Source organism: Abramis brama (genome assembly GCF_963993115.1).
Source record: "Abramis brama genome assembly, chromosome: 25".
In the NCBI taxonomy this organism is placed as follows: domain Eukaryota; kingdom Metazoa; phylum Chordata; class Actinopteri; order Cypriniformes; family Leuciscidae; genus Abramis; species Abramis brama.
Window position 1 is genome coordinate 4,092,025 of NC_139987.1, and position 18,971 is coordinate 4,110,995.

The 18,971-nt window shown below is 37.7% G+C and overlaps 1 protein-coding gene across 1 annotated transcript in view; it reads right to left on the reverse strand.

Moving 5' to 3' along the window:
• Positions 1 to 2,781, reverse strand: part of cntfr (ciliary neurotrophic factor receptor) — a 188,695-nt gene extending 185,914 nt beyond the window's left edge. The window contains exon 1 of the mRNA XM_084104055.1: positions 2,577 to 2,781. The gene's annotated coding sequence lies outside the window, so the exon portion shown is untranslated. The remainder of the gene's footprint in view (positions 1 to 2,576) is intronic.
• Between the last annotated feature and the right edge of the window lie 16,190 nt (positions 2,782 to 18,971).

Genomic DNA, 18,971 nt, shown 5'->3' on the forward strand with positions numbered 1-18,971 from the left:
CAACTAATTAGTGCAAGAAAAAAAAAAAAATTCAAGGCTCATGTGCAAGCCGAATGCACATATACACGCATTTAGAAAATCACAATTCACGTGCCTTTGGGTGAAAACCAAAATTTACTTTGGGCTTTACTGCCTTGCAAAAGCATTATCTCTTTTTTAAATGCAAATCTAGTCCAATCTCTGTATAAAGTGATATGACTATAAATTTCTCTCATGTGGAAGTCAAAACAAGATTTCTTGCAATTAAATGCATTTTAATGAATACTAATGCAGCACATGGGTTTGTCGCCAATCACCATCCACATTCTCTCTATCAAATGGTGGCAACATCACATTAGTTAGCTCAGTGAAGGGCTAAATTGGAAGTCAAGAAAATAACATAGCTGATCATCTTGAAAATTATTATTTACTGCATAAAAGACCATGCTTTAAAATCCCAGTCAAATGAAATTGATAAATCAATCAAATCAAAATTGAATAAGCATTGAATTACCAATGCACCACAACAGTTTAACAATTCAGTTCATAAAAATTACAGACTATTTCATCTCAGTGTGGACAGGAGCGGCAGCACGGACTGGGAAGCGTTTTCTTGGCGGATTCCTAAAGCACCAGCTTCTAATTTGTAGAATTTGTGTATGTTGGGGAAGAAAGCATCGGCAGCCCCCGTTGTCTGTGATCAGCCTGCTTTCTGACATCTGTTTAAGGATGTTTATCCAAGGGGTAAGGATGTTAAGGGAAATATTATGCTGGTGTTATTTTACTTTTCTTCTGTTTGAATCATAAACACTGCTCCGGGGCAAGACGGAGAGATTAGAGCGAAGAACCCGAGCATGGGGTCTCGAATCACACCCCGCGACAGGAATCCCAACCGTGAATCCAGACCTAAAGATGTACTGCTTCTCCAAGACCTTAATATGCCAATAGGACAGTATTAGTTCAATTAAGCCTAATGTAGCGCTTGCACCTCGCTTTAGCTCTTTTATTGAGCCCGCAAGTTTTTTTTTTTTACATCCACACGAGATCCCCGGACCAGCACGTGTTGCTCTTTTACTGTGTTGGTGTGGATGGAGTCAAACTAAAACCAGGTGCCAAGCTATAGGCTGCTCAGATAACAGCGAGAGCCCCTTTAGTGAAGGCTTTACGAACTGAAACGCTGCACAGAGAAAGCAGAGACCCTCGTTTAAAAAGAAAAGTAGGTGTCCGGCAGCCATTCAGTCACCGCTTTCAATAAGGCATGAAACAGGGCGTCATTAAGGCAGTGTCAACCCTGCCAGATTTAAGCTGACCCCCCTTTGAGCTAATGTGAGGAGGGCAGAGTCTTTAAAACCAAAGAGAAAGAGGTTTACCCCCGCAGCATGTTCCTGTGTTACAGATAAAGAGTTTTAGCCCACCAATAAATGGATGTCGCTTCCCAATAAGTCAAAACGAGCAGTAGATGTGCAGAAGAAGGGTGAATCTCATGGAACCTGTCAAGAATGTGTCCAGGTCATATTTCAGCGTCAGTAATAAGACATTCGATTTTGCTAAATTAAATGTATCTTTTGATTGTAAGACTTTTTGCTTTGTGACACTTTGCAAACTTTTTGTATATATGACTGTAGAGTCATCAAGAATTATATAATATATATGTATATATTATGTATATATTATTGCCACACATGACAATTTAAATTGTCCAGGTGCAATAATAATGAACACGTTTCAAAAATAAATAAAATAAATACATTTAAAAATAATAATGCAAACAAATAAAAAAAATGGTTCTTCATTCAAAATATTTTTGCTGATTTAAAAAAAACAACAACTAAAAGTTACCCAGACAAGTTTCCATGAGATTTGCCCATAACGAAAGTCCAAGAGACAGATGAAGAAAGTAAACCCAGGGAAACCAGCAAGATACAAACCCCAGCCAAAGAACAAAAAAAAAGCGGCAGGCGAAGGAGGAGGAGATGAGGAGATTTCCGCTAAAACTAATCAATCAGGTCCTGATAATGGCTTCCATGCAGGAGTGTTGACACTGGGTCAGCTCTTCCCTTGACCCGCGCCTTCAGGGCAGCGGCTACAGAAAAGGCACAGATAACAGAAGCCGGGGCTAATTGTCTGCCTAGTGTCAGGGCTTTTCAAAGCCTCTCCACTTTCACTCGGTCGCCTGTCTTTCTCTCCCATTCCCTCCGTACCCTGATCCTCACCCCCGTCTCCCTCTCTGTCCATGCACTTTGTTTGTCTCCTCTTCCCGGAGTGAGGCTGCATGAATCACATTTCTCGTATGGAGCGCGGCTGTCTAACACGCTCGCATCCTTCTAACACGTGCAGAGAGCCGGGGACGCTGAGGCTAGAACACTGTGACACCAGGTTCAACCTCAAGCAACCAGGAAATAATCCATTAGGTGACATTTGCCAATCATTTGTTGATCCCAGCCTGCTCCAAAATAGCTAACAAAAAAATCTGTCCATCTTTGCATGTCTTTCTTGTCCTTCAAAGCACAAAATCAAATTGCACCGCATGCAACAAAACTCTCCCATTAAAAAATGACTGACACTTTATAAAGAAGAGATACAATCAAGGTACTTACTTAAAAGCGTTTGCTTCCGTCTCTAGCCTTATCTTCCTCTGCTCCTTAATGTCTGTGTCTTGTCCTCTGTAGCTGCACACAGATGTGAAAATGTGTGTGTGTGTATATCAGAGAAGCTCCAGTACAGAAAGTTGCTGTTCTGTAGGCAAAGGCGTGTAGTGTGTGTGTATGTGTGTGCGTCTCAAGCAAAGGCTCACACTGCACTGGCTGAAGGGAAACCAAAGCACTTTTAAACTCGCACTGGCTCCCCATGTGACCAGCTCACAGCAGCCAGTGAGGAATATATTAGTGTGGCTTCTTCTGTCCACATGCACCCCCTAGCCACTGTTGCAGGAAGTGTGCGCTGCCAGAGACACACACACGCGCGCAATGACATATGCTTGCAATACCCAGGGCTCCATTAACAAAAACACAAATGCAACCACCCAAAGGGAATTTCTATATAGACTTAGTAGGGTTTTTGGTTATGCGTTATTTAATTGTACACTTTATCTTAAAAGTTTTCACCTACAATTTTTGTAGGAGACATAAAAATAGGCAAAAATAAAGGAACAATTTGATTAAAAAGAGACAGAGCTCAGCTGTTGAGATCCTGCTTGAAACTGTTGAAGTCTTTTTTTTTCTTTTTTTTTTACCAAAAGACTTAAGCAAAAGTCTCAATTTGATCTCTCCTTAATCACATCATTGTCCAGGAGAAACTATTGAGATGCAAAAGAGATCTCATTAGCCATATTTCCTTCCACTTGGCATTTACTAGGAACATAGGCATAGGTTTGTGGTTATGGCATTTTAAAATGCAAAATACTTCCCGACTGATGCCTCCTATCTGGGTTGTTTAAGATGAATTGCTTGTTGTATACATATAGTTATAATAAATGTAAATGTTTCTAAAGATAATGTTTTAAATGTTTGTAAAGATCCCCTTTGGTCGTTTGATGTTTCTATCTTCAAACTAAAAAGCAAAGGGTCCTTAAGATGAAGCAAATAACTAAAAACAAACACCAAATATAACTAACAACGAACCCTAAAAACAATTTAAAAAACAGTGTATCCCAAACACAACAAACAAAGCATACTCGACATGCAGAACACCAAACATAAAAACAACAAACCCCAAATTCAGCATAACAAACACTGCACATGAAACACAACAATCAACATACACCAAATATAAACAACTATACCAGACATAACAAACAGACCACCCATACACCAAATAGTAAACAATATAAAACAAAAAGGAATGAACGAATGAATGAACGAATGAACGAACGAATGAACGAATGAATGAATGAATGAATGAACGAATGAATGAATGAACGAATGAACGAATGAATGAATGCATGAATGAATGAATATTTCCACCAATCACAATCATTAGCTTCTAAACCTTTTACCTCACTTCCTTCTTCTGTCTCTCTCTTTTCTCCTCTCTCGTGTGTTTTTTTATTCCTTTAAACCACATTTGAACTACAGCTCATCACCAGTTTATGCTCCCCCCCTCTCTCTCTCTCTCCTGGGCTCTTGCTTCTATGCAAATGTGCCTCCTGAAACAATGGTGAGAATCTTAGCCGGATAAACACACGGCGTGCATTTACAAATCAATACTCAGAGCTCAGCAGGGCTGTGCATTAAACATGAGCTGCTCCACAGAAAAGCAAAGTCACTGCTAGCCCTCCTATCAGTCTGTTCACCATTCAGTCAGTGGGGGAGACTACCCACAATGCACTGCAGGATCGTTCCATCACAGTGTAAAGTTAGAAGATGAGCTGAAGTAGAGTGATACTGTTAAGTGATAACAGGAATTACTGTTATTTTGGTTCAGAGCCCAAACCAGTTTTGGATTCAGCAGCTCAAATACTGAAATGCCATAAAATGATAGAAATTGGGGGTCAGTTACTTTATATTTAATGTCAACAATGCGTCCCAATTCGCATACTTATGCACTATTCTATAATGTTTTTAAGTATAAATAGTGTGAGTAGTGTGTTCACACTGAAAACTCCAAAAAGAAAAAGTGCACTTTAAATACCCGGATGATGCACTAAATTAAAGGAAAAAACGAAGTGTGGAATGTTGGACACTTCATGCACTCAACTGTCGCAGCTTTAATATAGCGTACGGGGAGGGGCATCAGACTCTGATGTTGAGTGACAAAATAACCTTATAAAATTAATACACTACACAGATGAGTACATAGTGCAAAGTGTATAGTGTTTCATTTGGGACGCAGCTTAAGTCATTGATGAACATTATATGATGCTTAACAGATCAGCAGTACATTTATTCATATATGGATAGATATGGAAAATTCAACAATTCAAGGATGGATGGATGGATATGGAAAATTCAACATTTCAAGGATGGACTGATGGATGCTTGGAAAATGGATGGATAAATGGATATGGAAAATTCAACATTCCATGGATGGATGGATGGAAGGATGGATAGATATGGAAAATTCAACACTTCATGGATGGATGGATATAGAAAATGTTACATTTCATGGATGGATGGAAGGATTGATAGATATGGAAAATTCAACATTTCATGGATGATGGATGGAAAGATATTGGGAATTCTACACTTCATGGATGGATGGGTGCATGGATATATATGGAAAATTCAACATTTCATGGATGGATGGATGGATGGAAAGATGGATATATATATGGAAAATTCAACATTTCAAGGATGGATGGATGGATGCTTGGAAAATGGATGGATGGATGGATAGATGGATATGGAAAATTCAACATTTCATGGATGGATGGATGGATGGATGGAAGGATGGATAGATATGGAAAATTCAACACTTCATGGATGGATGGATATAGAAAATGTTACATTTCATGGATGGATGGAAGGATTGATAGATATGGAAAATTCAACATTTCATGGATGATGGATGGAAAGATATAGGAAATTCTACACTTCATGGATGGATGGGTGCATGGATATATATGGAAAATTCAACACTTCATGGATGGATGGATATGGAAAATTTTACATTTCATGGATGATGGATGGAAAGATATAGGAAATTCTACACTTCATGGATGGATGGGTGCATGGATATATATGGAAAATTCAACACTTCATGGATGGATGGATATGGAAAATTTTACATTTCATGGATGGATGGAGGGATTGATAGATATGGAAAATTCAACATTTCATGGATGATGGATGGAAAGATATAGGAAATTCTACATTTCATGGATGGATGGGTGAATGGATAGATATGGAAAATTCAACATTTCATGGATGATGGATGGATAGATATTTAAAATTCAACACTTCATTGATGGATTGATATGGAAAATTGTACATTTCATGGATGGATGGAGGGATTGATAGATATGGAAAATTCAACATTTCATGGATGATGGATGGAAAGATATAGGAAATTCTACACTTCATGGATGGATGGGTGCATGGATATATATGGAAAATCCAACATTTCATGGATGGATGGATGGATGGAAAGATGGATATATATGGAAAATTCTTCATTTCAAGGATGGATGGAAAGATATAGGAAATTCTACACTTCATGGATGGATGGATGGATGGATGGATATATATGGAAAATTCAACATTTCATGGATGGATGGATGGATAGATATGGAAAATTCAATGATGGGTGGATGGATGGATTTATATGGAAAATTCAACATTTCATGGATGGATGGAAATAAAGTGTTAACAATATACTTACTGGTTTCTGACTTTAAAGCGGGTCGCACACCGGACACGCAGCTCAGCGCCGCGCCGCGCCACGTCTAGGACAACTCTCACCTGAAAATCCGATAACATCAGCAATTTTCTGATTTCTGTAAATAAATATAAAACTAAATGTATATTGCAGCACAGGGTGAAGTCTGTTTATACATTAACTACGATTTGAGACACATAAATGTAAATTTAATATAAAACTATGTAAATGGCGCTCTGTGGCGCGGCAGGATTTTGAACACGGTCCTGAGCCATTGCTGGGCGCCGCGGACAGACGCCGCCGGTGTGTGTACTCTCATAGAGAATAATGTGTTCGAATTTAAAAGACGTGGCGCTGCGCGGCGCTGAGCTGCGCGACCGGTGTGCGACCCCCTTAATGGTACAGAGTTCAAGGCATTCTCGCTGATTAGTTGTGAATCCTTGTTTGTGAGTTCTAAAAGCAGCCTGTGTCAAAACTGCACCGCATCTGGTCGATTAAGTACAAGCGATTCACAAACTGGTTCTTTGTTCGCCCAGCCTCAGATCTCTACTTTCAGGATATGCTAATTATAGCAAGTTTGGTGAGAAATGACAAAAGATTTAAGAGATTATAATAATCATAATCATTTATTTTTTGTTCAGTTGATAATACTGTAGATGTTGGCGAACTTCCCTGGAGGTAATTACACCGCTTTCAATTACAGTGTACATCCAGATTAGGGTTTGCTCTAAACCTCTAACCCGAAGTATTAAACTGCTGCAGTTAGTTCAGCCCAAATCATTCAACATGCAAACTCCATTCAAACTTTGATTCATCGATAATTTCAGCCTTTTTACATTGACTTACAATGACTGAATGTTTGCCCATTAAAATGTAACCGACATCAATGAAACCATTGTAATATTTGCAGACAGAATTTCAAATGTAGGCCTACTCTCTAGCTACATAAAACCTCTCAGTGAAACACTGAACACGTTTAACTGGACGTGAATGCTCTAACTTGCCCTCTGTGTGTCTGAATGCTCGTTTGATTAGTGCTATTTTTTATGCATGTCTCATCATAGCATATTGTATTTATGATATGAAAATGCTAATATTAGCGAGGAATCCTGTAGAGACTTGCTTCAGGTTCATGGACATTGAGTGGACTGAAAGCTGTCTGAGGCTGTTTGTTACTTATAAGAACTTCAGAGAAGAGTAAGATCACAGGCAGATATATTCGCTGAGGCGTATTTCAGATGCCCGGAATGGCCAGCAAAAATGGGGATGTGTGTTTACACAACAGACGACTACTTTTATTAAGGAAACCTAAAATTTTAATTGCTTCTTAACACAACCAAAGTGAAATGCTCAGGGCTAGAAAGGAGTATGGTTTTGCTCAGATATATAGTACAGTGGCCCCAAAGCGTACAGTATTTTGGACACTTAAGATACAATTAAAATTTTAACAAAATACAAAAACAAGTGGCATTTACAGTGGCAATTTAGCACAAGCACAAATTTCAATAATAAAAAAAAATACAAAATGAAATTAGTTTGGTTCCAAAATAAGAAACATAAAATAAAATAAAAATCAAGAGTAGTCTTTGTAAACTTTGTGGAGCTTGTCACACTTTAGATTAAGATCCAATTCTCTCTATTAACTGTTAACTACAACTTTTGCCTCAAGAAACTCCTAATTACGGCTTATTACTAGTTAGTAAGGTAGTATTAGGGATGTAGAATATGGTCATGCAGAATAAGGCATTAATATGTGCTTTATAAGTCTATTAAACAGCCAATATCCTAGTTAGAGGTAAACCGTCAGGGCCCTCTTGGCCCTCAGAGAGGGCCTAAACTATTGTAAAATAATATTTACAAACTTTTAAATAATAGTTTAAAAAGGAAAAACTTTTTTTTAATAAAAGTAATCAGCTCTAATTTTATTGTGGGAATTTATAATTTGACAATAAACATCTAAATCTTTTTGAGGAAACAAACTCCTCAAATCTGCCGAGATTGTGTTGTGTAGACGTCCGTTTTCTCCATATTAGGATCTTTCCGCCTAATGCTTTCAGCTCTGTGATTGGTAATGATGATTTGCGTTTTATGACTTTTTGTTTCATTTTGGTGATAATTCTTACGCTTACTCTGAGGTATGATTGTGGCATTTCTTGTCAAAGGTACATGCAGTATTATAGAAGAGTACATGGTAAGCTAGGCTGATTTTAGGCTGAGTTTATGACGAGGGAAGGGGGTGAGAGGGCCAAGGTTCAAAAGTCACGGTTCGCTACTGATCTTAGTAATATGCATGCTAATAAGGAACTAGTTAATAGTGAGAAATGGACTCTAAACTAGAGTGTCACCGTTCATTGTTAATATAATGAATTACAGTGGTTGTTATTGTCACACTCGTGGACGATACTAATTAGGCTTTAATAATAAAGATTCAAAGAACAAACTTAGATAAAGGCAGGTAGGCAAAGTAGTACGACCACGTAACATGGACGATACCGGACAAATGAAGATTCAAACACAGGAACTTAAATACACAGGTTAACGAGGTGAACTCAGCTGAACAGGATAATACAATTAAATCAGAAACCATAGCAACACGTCAGACATGCAGACAGGAGATGAACACAAGGACAGAAAACCAAACTAAACTGAATATAATTGTGACATTTATATTCTTCCAAGTCACCCACGTGAACTTGAGGAGAACCGACTTCATACATTCACAAAAAAAATAACCTTGAGACCAATTTGTTTGAAATAATAGTGTCTAAAAAAAGTTAGTTCTTATCAAAGTTTGAGCATTATTTGTTTGCAAATGCCACACGGTTTGATATTTATATATAATGCAATGAAATTTAAAGGGATGCTTCACCTAAAAATATAAACACACACAGAGTGCATCACATATGTTAAACACCATACGGAAGCTTGTGAGCGAGTCACACACTAGAATAAACCTCATTGGTTATTGCATATCAGACATCACGCAAGCATATTTGAGCTTCCGTGTTTATCATATCTAATGTTCTGTATGTGTCAATCATTGTTTGGATGTAAATAAAGCTTAAATCATATTTGTTCATCACATAAAGCAATTGGATCTCTTCATAACAAATTTCGTTTTTTGGGGTGAACTCTTTTGGGACTAGTTTTGTGGCACGGTTAGGATTAAAGTTGGCATGAAATGGAAATTTACATTATCTGTTTTCTAAATAGATGTGGATTGTCACGTTGCGTTTCAGGCAGGAAGACAAAGACAGACAAATCCAGTTCAGAAAACTCAGTTATACCGATCTCCTGACTTACAGAAGTTTAAGGAATAAAGTCGTATTTGAGCTGCGGAGAGCAAAAGCGACATATTACACTCATCTATTTGATAGTGCTAAAGGCAACAATAATTCACTTTGGAGGCATTTAAATAATCTGACTAATAAATCAAATAAACACAAAAAGATTACAGAACTTAACATCAATGGTAATAGTATAACTGATCGTGCCACTATGGCTGATGAATTAAATTCATATTTTGTACAATCTGTTGAAGAATTAACAAAAGAATTCCAGCCTGTTAATCGTCACAATCATTCATTGAGAGTTACCTCAACAGATTCCTTTTATATTAAAGAAGTGTCGGATACAGAAGTTTCAAATTCAAAAAACTTTCAAATTCCAAGTCTGATGACATTTTTAGGATGAATAGTTGTTTTCTTAAAAAGTATAAGGATGTTCTTGTCAAACCATTGACCCATCTCGTTAATCTTTCCATAAGAACCAGTACATTTCCCAGTGCATGGAAACAAGGAATAATTATCCCTGTGTTCAAAAGTGGTAGCCAAGACTCAATGAGTAACTATCGCCCTATATCGACTTTACCAGTTTTATCTAAAATAATTGAAAAAGTTGTAGTAGTGCAACTGAATGACCAACTAGAAGCCAGACAGCTACTACATCCTCACCAGTTTGGGTTTAGACCAGGGTATTCAACGGAAATAGCAAACTGTTGTTTCATTGAAAATGTAAAAAAGTCCCTGGACAAGGGCAATGTGGTGGGAGCTGTATTTACTGACCTTAAAAAGGCATTCGATACGGTCAATCATAGTCTGCTTTTATCTAAAATGTTAAATTTTAATTTCTCAAATGAGGCAGTGTTGTGGTTTACATTTTATCTCCAGTCTAGAGTGCAGTGTGTTAAAGTTGATCAAAACATATCTGCACCCTCAAACATAAAAATGGGCATTCCGCAGGGCTCTATACTTGGCCCTTTGCTGTTTAGTCTCTTTATAAATGACTTACCTCTGCACTGCTCAGATGCCAGTTGTCAACTCTATGCGGATGATGCAGTTCTGTATGCACCCGCCAAGTCACCTGAGCAGGCTGCAGCTGTACTGTCTACTAGTATGTATGACATCCAACAATGGCTCATCCAAAATCAGCTAGTTCTAAATCTCTCACTCAAAAACCATCCTTTCCATGTGCTTTTCCATTAAAAAACTTGATTTAAAAGGGCGATTTAATATTAATATACAAAATAATGAAATTCATCCAGTTACAGAATTCAAATATCTAGGATTGGTTTTAGATTCTCAATTAAAATTTGACAAGCATATAAAGAAAATCTTAAAAACAATACAAAGTAATCTCAATTGTTTCAAATTAATTAGAAGCTACATACCGAACCAGGCAGCCCTGCTGTATATGCATGCTATGATTTTTTCTCATATTTCATACTGCATGACAGCATGGGCACAAGCCGCTCCCACTGCAACTAAATGCATAGGTTCTGCATACAACCGAGCAATAAAAATTATGGATAAAAAACCAATACGCCACCATCACTGTACTATCCTTAAGAAATATAATTTAATGAATTTTGAGAGCTTTAGTAATTTTAGCTTTCTTAAATTAATTCACAAGTGCATTAATTATTTAGCACCTGAGCCATTAAGTTCATTTATTGAGAGACAAAGCAGCATTTGAGTCACTAGGAGCTCCACAAATCATGACTGTAAAATTCCATACTGCAGAACCAGCTTTGGTCAGACGACCTTCTCTGTGAAGAGCTCCAAACTTTGGAACTCATTACCATTTGACATCAAGACTGTGCTTAACTTTAAAGTGTTTACTTTCAGGCTAAAAAACTGGTTAAAAACAAACCAAAAGTGTACTCATTTTTAATTATTTTAAGTAGGTAAGAGTTGTATATGATATGCATGTCTATACATCATGTTTATATATATATATATATATATATTTTTTTTTTTTTTTTTTTTTTTTTTTGAGGTAGTGTAGTATGTACATTTTACGGGTAAATTTTAGTGTGTATAAAGGCCCAACCAGGGACAGGAGTTGTTTATATATCATGTTTATATTGTTTTAAATTGAAATAGTGAAGTATATAAATTGTATTGTGTTTAGAAGCCCAACCAGGGACAGGAGTTGAAAATGAGCTTTTGCTATAAACTTTTTATGCAGCACTTCAGTGACAAGCTTTGCTTTGACACTATGTTTGTTTGTATTGTCCCTGTCAAATAAAATAAAATAAAAAAATAAAAAAAATTTAATTCCAATACCTCAGAAAGGCAATGGCAAACACAACTAAATATAACGGTGATAGGACAAGCTGTGAAGGAACGGGTACAACTTATAAGGCAAGCACAAACGAGATAATGAAGGTTACACAGCTGATCTAGATGAACTCATTGTGACGGTGACCACAGTAATGGATAACACAAGGAAAACAGGAACTGAAGAAATGCAAACTAAAAGTGAACTAAACAGAATATAATGGTGACATGGATATATGTGTTTTTAAATTGCATGAAATGGAAGTTGTGATAGTATTTTCTTCTCTATTATGACGTATATCAGAATGAAACTGCTTCTTAAACAATAATAAATGTACGGCGGAATTAGATTTTTGTCCGTGGGTAATTGATTGGATAGTTCTGGTTTGCTATTGGTGGATCTCATGTGAGTGACAGGTTATTGTCCCGCCCTCACACGAGTAAACATCATGAGAGGAGAGATGCTGCAAGAGGGAGGGGGATTATGGGGAGGGGACATGAATTAAAAAAAATAATAATAATCATGTGCAAGGATAAATAATTTATAATAATATTGTAAATAATCATTGAATTGTTTAATCAAAATGTCATAACTGGATCGTCCAGTGAAAGCATCAGACTTCTCTCTGGTAACGTATGCAATTTAGCCTGTCTCTGGGTCCGATTTTGCCAATGTCACGTGATCTTTAATTATTGTGATTTAAGACACAAGTAAGCAATGTTATTGACATTTACTTTCTTCTAAACCAACACCGCCAACACTGAATGAACTATGACACTTCACTAAAGAACATCGGAACTAAACTTTGTGATGAAACCGTCATTTTGACACTTTGTCACTTTTATAGTATGCGTTGTCTGTCAAAACTCGTGTCGATTTCAAGGTGAACGCTTTGAACTTTTCCGTAAAAAAAGCTTGTGTAATCGCACAGGGCACATCACACCACATTTCTGTTCATGTTGTCGGCTTGTTATGACAAGAGCATCAGTCAGCAAACACACTTATGCACAACTTTGATAGGGTGCACCTTAAAACTCGTACTGGTGTTTCAGCAGTGTTGCATCATCAAAAATCTTCACCACGAGGGAAAACAATATTTTTTTTCCTTGTAGTTCAGGAACTTTGAAGACTGGCATGTTAAGAGAATGCCCACTGAGAGGTGTTTGTCTTCTTCAGGGATCCCAAAGTCTAACCTGAGGGCCATTAGACAGGTGGTGTACTTCATAAATTTCGTCGAATGGATTTTGCAGCCATACATTCTGAAAGTTAACAGTTATCGATGCGTGACAGCCCTTTTCAGAGTTTCGTAACGACTCATAATCAGCATCCTGCTCTGCATGTTCAGTGATCTACTGATGCCTGAGATTGTATTCCTCGAGAACTGCAGGATACAGGATATTGCAGATCAGATCATTTGCACAAGTCAACAAGGCGACAGAGATCACAATCTGTATCTGACCCAATTCTCAATTCCAATTCTTCAGAATATTCGGCTTTAAAGCACTATGGAAGAGGTCAGACATCTCATAGAGTTAGATATCCTCAGCATTATAAACAACAATGGAGACGCAGTCAAGAGCAGAGAACACTGTACCACCCACCAACATAAAATACAAGCTTTTAAATAATTACAAATACAAATTATCATGGTTTTGCTGTAGTAACAGTAACTGGTTTTATGACAGAAATATAATAGTTTATTTTTTACATGGCTCTCTGAAATACTTAACCCAGATTGGTGACTCATCTGAGTCTTTCATTCCACGCCACCGACACACACATTCATACAAACGCAACCGGCGGCATCTTGTGTCTCAGTGGTCGATTGGAGTGAAATTATTTTGGATTTGGTTACCATTGACTTAAAACACTGAGACATTTGTCAAAGTATATTCTTTTATGTTCCACAGAAGAACGCTTTAACAAAAGTTGATCTTATTTTAAGGGTGTTTACACAACAACGATATGCTTAAAATGGAGAAGTTTTTCCTTTGAGTTTTCCGCATACAGACAAAACCACAACAAGACATTGTCAAAATGATCCCTTTCACGCGGATCCATGAAAACTAATAAAAAACCCTGTATTCTGCTGCCAGACCATTAGATGGCGATGAAACACTATAGACTGAACACGTAATTTTCAGAGATTCGCGGTTTTGTTGTTTACATGGAGACAGTTTTCAAAAACTTGCACTTTGAAATCCGTTTTCAAAACTTTGCGTTTTCAGGCACCCAAAACGCAGTTGTCATGTAAACGAACGGCCAAAATGCATAACAAATTTTCTGTTTTTAGTTGAAAACGGTGTTGTGTAAACAGCCCCTAAGATTGTGAAATAAACTTACCTCAATATTTCAGATCAATATGTAAAGAAGATCAATGCAACGTTTCATGTCAGATTCCTGAACACCCTTTAAGGGTTTATTTTGAGATCATGACCATCTGACTGTACAGTATGTCACGCATAGAAGAGAACAGAGAACAGGAGTGGATTCAACTCAGAGTTTTAATGAGGAACTACTGGAAAAACACACCACAGGAATGTAAGGCAATGCTTGAGAATCCAAACTGGTAACTGGTAATCTTTTCCACAGGTAATCGGGCTGGAGAGGATTCTGCTGCGAGAGCTGGGTGAACGGATGAATAGCGAACAGGCAGGTTGTCTTGTAAGTCCTTCTCAGGGGTGAGTGACAAGACCAGACAATAAGGGGAGTGTGAGAGCTAGGCTGTGTCCGAAATCGCATACTCTCTTGAGTAGGTACTTATTTTGAATGTAGTAGGTACTTATTCACGACTGCTGAAAAAGTATGTGTATGTAGAATAAATGTAATATGGACGTACTACATCCGCCATGTTGTCATTATCATGTGATTTACCAGCATCAGTTACGTCGCTTCACTGCCATTCACAAATCCTCTCCTGTGGCCTCATGGGATAGTAAAGTCTTCATCGTATGCACACCTCAGAATCTCGCCAGAAGAAGTTTGCCTAGTACTTTTGCCTACTCATTTATGAGTACTGTGAATTCGGTCATACTTCTTTAGTCACATACTGTTTTTCACCTAGTAGAGAAGTATGCGATTTCGGGTGCAGCACTGGTATACATAAGAGTCCTTAATTGGAAATGGCAGGTGCAGGTGGTTAGTATTCTGGGGATTGGGAACGAGTGGTAGGCTCCCTATACCCACATTCACCATTCCCTATATTACTCCACTAATATAGTTCACTTGAAGGAGTGAATGAAAATGAGTGAGTGAATTCGGACACTGAATGAAAAAACTTGTTGCTCCGCTCCAGTAGTAAGATGAAAAGATTTACCTTGACCTCTGTCCGAAATTAAGCAATTAAGAAAATGGATGGATAGATGATTCAGCTGTGACAGCCATCTTCTGGCGAGACGCGGGAATTCATTCGGCATGCGACTCTCACAGTGCATTATGGGTATTCTCTATAGCCGTTGAGCATTCATTGGTTGTATACTCATTATTGCGGTGCATTATGGGATTGAATGAGTGCACTCAATAACATCCACTATGGTTTCGGACACCACTAAAAGTGGCTGATTCCCTCAAATAGTGCCCTATTTAACGGTATAGGGGGCGATTTCGGACACAGCCTGGGACTGAAGAGATGGATGGATTTGAGACACTGTACATTACATAATAAATAAGGGGAATCTAATTGACTTTTTATTACAGATTTGACAGGCCGTAATGTAAACTAAATGTAAATTAAAATGTATTTTAATACATGATGTGTAAAAGTTTTTTTTTTTTTTTTTTTTTTTTCAGTCAGGCAAAATAAAGTGGCTGGAGTAGTTGTGAAACATGTCCAAAAAAATAATAATAAAGTATACTACCGTTCAAAATTTTGGGGTCAGTAATATTTTTTAATATGGTTTAATAGTTAGGATTGATTTTAAAGTAGTATTACTGGTATATAAATCACTCAATGGCCTAGGACCTCAATAATTGCAGATATACTCACTAAATATAAACCCAACAGATCACTCAGATCATAAATACCAAGGGTTCACTCTAAGCATGGAGAGTCCGCTTTTAGCTCCTATGCCAGCCGCTGCTGGAACCAGCTTCCAGAAGAGATCAGATGTGCTCCTACAGTAGACACTTTCAAATCCAGACTCAAAACACATCTGTTTAGCTGTGCATTTTCTGAATTACCTTTTTATTCTAAACTGAGCTTAAATGGCACTGAGAATTGAGTAAGAGAGATGAAACCATGCTGATGGCCTGGGTCTGAGGTGAGTTTGACGTGATTAAACTCGAGGTTGTGTGGGGTGCGGACTGGATTGAATCCATTCCTAGAGCTTACAAACAAATGGGTTTTTGGGGTGCGGACTGATGGGGCAGTGAACCCCAGGTTACACCGTGAGTCAGTCCTAGAGCTCCTCCTGCCCGATTTTAGGTAAAAATCGGGTCCATCAGAGACGTCCAATAGATTTCTTAGGCACGCCGAAAGAACACCACAGACACAGTGTAATCACCATGGGAACATCTCACAGTAAAACAAGCAGCTGTGCAAAATAAGACACACTGGTGTTTTGCCAGATGAGAAGTTTATCTATGTATCATCTTTTTACTCTTTTAATTCATTTTATATCTGTATCATATATCTCTTTTAATTTCTTTTATAACTGTTTTAATTTCCCTTGCTTTTATTTTGATTATTTTAATTGCTTTCTGTAAAGCACTTTGAATTGCCATAGTGTATGAAATGTGCTATATAAATAAACTTGCCTTGTCTTAAAAATAAATTGTTTTATTGAAAAATAAAAATATATTAAAAATATTGCCAAGAAACAGAGTTGCAGAACCCTGGACTACTGTGTTTCATTAAAATCCAAAGTAAATAGGCCTAATTCTTTGCGGGCTGGATTTAAAGGGTTAGTTCACCCAAAAATGAAAATTCTGTTAGTAATTACTCACCCTCATGTTGTTCCAACCCCGTAAGACCTTCGTTCATCTTCGGAACACAAATTAAGATATTTTTGATTAAATCTGAGAGCTGATCACTCCTCCATAGGTTTCTATGTGATTGAAACTTGCTGGCCCAGAAAAGTTATTAAAGAGATCGTTATTACAGTCCAAGTGACTCCAGTGGCTCAATCTTAAGTATATCAAGCGACGAGAATACTTTTTGTGCGCAAAAACAAAAACAAAAATAACAACTTTATTCCACTATTCATTTCCTTCTCTCTGGGCCTCGTAGTGTTTTTGCGCTGCGCGTCTGTGTTACACGTCATCACGCATCACACACATGACCAGCGTCGGCCAATAGTGAGCCTACGTGGTGACGTGTAACACAGACGCGCAGCGCAAAAACACTACGTGAACCAACTAGAGGTCCAGAGAGAAGGAAATGAATAGTGGAATAAAGTAGTTATTTTTGTTTGTTTTTGCGCACAAAAAGTATTCTCGTCGCTTGATATACTTAAGATTGAGCCACTGTAGTCACTTGGACTGTATTAACGATCTCTTTAATAACTTTTCTGGGCCAGCAAGTTTCAATCACATAGAAACCTATGGAGAAGTGATCAGCTCTCAGATTTAATCAAAAATATCTTAATTTGTGTTCCGAAGATGAACGAAGGTCTTACACGGTTGGAACAACATGAGGGTGAGTAATTACTGACAGAATTTTCATTTTTGGGTGAACTAACCCTTTAAGGACACGACGTAATACTTGAGAGGTTGCAAGAAACTATCTAAGTCAATTTGAGACCTTTAGTTTAGTTGTTGGGCAAACTATTGGAAAGTCTGGCTAGAAAACACTCAAACTAATTCCCAAGCCTTGAATCTTGACAGCATGATATTCCATCATATATATAGAACAAAGCATACATCGTATATTAAGATAGTGATGATTGATGGGTAATCTCAGCACTGCTGTGGGAAACACTGCATTCATTCTCAGGGAAAAACAACTTTATCTAAATAAAGGGACATTTTTAGTGACCTTGGATCAAGATCAAAACTTTTAGATACAACACTATCTACAAAATGAGGTAGTTCATCTTACTTTGAGGCTTGTTTCCCAGACAAAGATTAAACGAGAGCTCAGAGCAAAAATGTGTTCAATGGATAGTCACCGATGGCAGGCCATAATTTAGTCACGGATTAGGTTTCATCCATGGACAGGACTTTATTCAGCTTCCCCTTTTATATGAGCCATACTATGCCCGAAGGCTAGGACAGACTTGCCTGGATATGGCTGGGCACGCGTCCACTTCACCTTGATTCCCTGCACCATCTGGTGATGGCTCAATAACGTCTGTCTATGAATTGAGTGATCATAACAAATTCCAATCTAGTTAAACAGAGCTGGGTACTGAAGCCGTTTTTTACAGGGAGAATATTATCAAATACCATATAAATATCTTTCAGGTGGATCAAAACCATCCGAAATGTGTTAGGATTGTCCAGTTTGAGCATAATAATTTGCTTCATAAACCACATGTCCATCTGTGCCACCTGAAAGTTTTAAAGAGACTAGACGACTTGTACATTTTCTGAACAAATTATGCTAATGACTATGGCATTGCTATGCAGTTGCTAGGCTGCTTATTGGCCCAATCGCAAGAGCACAAAAGTCTCAAAAAGTCTCTGCATTCTGGTTCCTACATATGGCTCAGTTCCTCAATGTTTTGCGCATGTTATCATCCATTAGAATCACATGCCCAGTTGCTAAGAAAAAGTACTACCAAATCTTTAAGTCTGGTTTATGTCATCTTTACGTTTCTGCCCTAGTATAAAAGGCAAATCATTGGAGAAATCTTGCATCCAAACACGGCAAAAAGCTTCTCTTGGCATCCATGCGCTCTGTATGTGACAGACGCTGCTCTTGTTCATTTCAAGGAGAGCAAAGAAACGACAACAATAAATAACAACAAAACCTCACTCCTACAATGTCAGACAGAGACAATGAAATTTTACCCAGTGGAAATCACTCAAAATTATGTTTATGCACCATGTCCTTGGATGATGAGAGAGAAAGATTAATGTATGCAAATGTCTTCAGCAAATTTATTGACTTTCTGGCTACCAGGTAAGTGCATTTACAATGTGACAGTTTTGACTCTGAATGTTAACCTTTCAAT